The following is a 2,207-nucleotide window of genomic DNA, read 5'->3' as shown; positions in this document are numbered from 1 at the left end:
GTTGCGTAGGCCGAAGTTTGAGTATGAGAAAGTCTAGGAGCTGAGCGACGGCCCTAGGTACATCCTCATGGAACACAGGGACTTGAAATTATGATTTGAGCAGTTCCATCTTGGTAAAAATCTTTGCCCCATGAAGGGCGCTGGTGAGGTCTTGCATATTCGGCAGGCGGTAGGGGTCTGGCGTTGTGATGAGGTTAGGCGCCGGTGGTCACCACAAGGCCTCCATGTTCCGTCCGGGTTTTTTTACCATGTGGAGCGGAGAGGCCCAAGGGCTGGACGCCTTCTTGCATATGCCCATCCGTTCCCTGTCTTCGAAGGCACGTTTGGCATATTTCAGCTTCTGCGGCGGAAGGCGGTGGAAATTGGCGTGCATGTGTACTCCCATTATGTTTTTGTGGTGGTAGACCCCATGCTTGGAGGGCGATCCCGGCGACTGTCGAAGTTCCAGCTTGAAAACGTCGGCGAACTCCTGAAGAAGGGCGTCCTAGGACTGTGGTACGATGGCGGATATTGGTGTGATACCCGGACCAGCTCGTAGTTGGCGGGTTCGGCATGTTCCAGTGTCGATGACGCGTTTACCGGTGACGTCGATGAGGAGGCCCTGGTGAGCTAGGAAGTCAGCGCCGAGGAGAGGGTGTCTGACGTCAGCAATGGCGAAGGACCATGAGTAAAATTGGCCATGGATTGGGATTTTAAGCACTCTAGTCCCATAACACCGTAGGGGAGATCCGTTGGCGGCGAGGAGCGAGGGGCGTCACTGCTAGGCATCCAGTCTAGGTCGGCCTGTGAGGGAGGGAATATTGATTGCATACAGCCGGTATCGACGTTAAGCCTACTGTTAGATACGGCATCGAGGATATAGATCCGATCTTGCTGTGATCTTCTACTGCGGCTACGCTTGATGTTGGCTGTGTTTAGCATCAAAATTTCTTCGGGAACTTGCATACGGGCCTGCACTTCGTTGCATAGCCCCCAAACTGATGGTGGTAAAAACACCAAGTTGGGTTCGATCTATGGTTCTGCTGCATCGGCTGCGGAGGTTTCTTCTTCATCAGGGCGACAAGGATTTCGTCGTCAGCAGCAGAGGGCACCGCCAAAGAGTCTAGGGATGAGCAGCTGAAGGAGGATGATGCGCCAAGGCGGGAGGCCTTGGAGCCTTCGTATAATTTCTGTGTCCTTGACAGGAGGTTGTTCATCGGCAGGGTGTCGGTGTCGTTGAGCTGGAATCTCACGTACTGTAGGAGGCGTCGGAGGAATATTTCACGAGATAGGCCTTTCTCTCGTCGTCGTCCATTGGCGTCGGTTTCTGGCAGCATGAGAAGTCCAACCAGTTCATCCCATGCTTTTGCGGGAGAGGTGTCGCCCATAGGTCTATTGCTGAGATCAATGACCTTCTGTGCCCTTGCCAAGACGAAAAGCAAGTATATGTTGATTAGTTTGGCTCGTAGGTCGTCATAGGATACCTGACCAGAGTGGCCGTCGAGCCATGGGGAGATCTTGTCAAATACCTCCTTAGGTATGGAGGTCAGGACGATGTCAGCTTTGGCTACCCTGAAGAGTATGTCCGCTCTCAGAAACCAGGAGGCAGTGTTGTGTAGTGAGAATGGTGACAGCTTGACTTTGGGGCCCAGCTGAGTGGTTGTTTGGCACGATGGGCTGGGTATCATCGTCATGGTCAGTTGATGCATCAGGCCAAGGGTGTGAGCTGGTTATTTCAGATATAGTCATCGTTGCTGCCTCACGAAACTAAGTGGGATAAAGCCAAAAGACGCCGTTAAACGTTATTGGCAAAAGGAGATATACAAAGGAAACCCAGCCGTAATTAGTCCGTTAATGGCAAGCCAAAACTCCTATGTGTTTCCAACGTCACTCCGGGGTCACCAGTTGTCCTCGAGCAGAGAAAGATTGCGGATGGATAAGTAACCCGGGAGGGAGACCAATCCAACCGTCACAATATTTGTCTTTTGATTCAAATATAAATATAAAATATCAAGGCGGTAGCCGAATGAAATAAACAATATAATACATGGAGATAAAGCTCTCAATGAGCGCAACATTTTTGTACAAAAATCCACTGTGTGGAATAAAGAATAGTTACAGTTCACAGAAAAGAGTTCACGGGGAGGGAACACGGCGGGTAAGACGATATCCTTGCAATATGATAAAAACACGCCACTATAAAGTACAGATAACCATGTATTTTGTAC

The sequence above is a fragment of the Palaemon carinicauda genome, chromosome 23 (assembly GCF_036898095.1).
Source record: "Palaemon carinicauda isolate YSFRI2023 chromosome 23, ASM3689809v2, whole genome shotgun sequence".
In the NCBI taxonomy this organism is placed as follows: domain Eukaryota; kingdom Metazoa; phylum Arthropoda; class Malacostraca; order Decapoda; family Palaemonidae; genus Palaemon; species Palaemon carinicauda.
Note: the sequence above shows the minus strand (reverse complement) of the source record.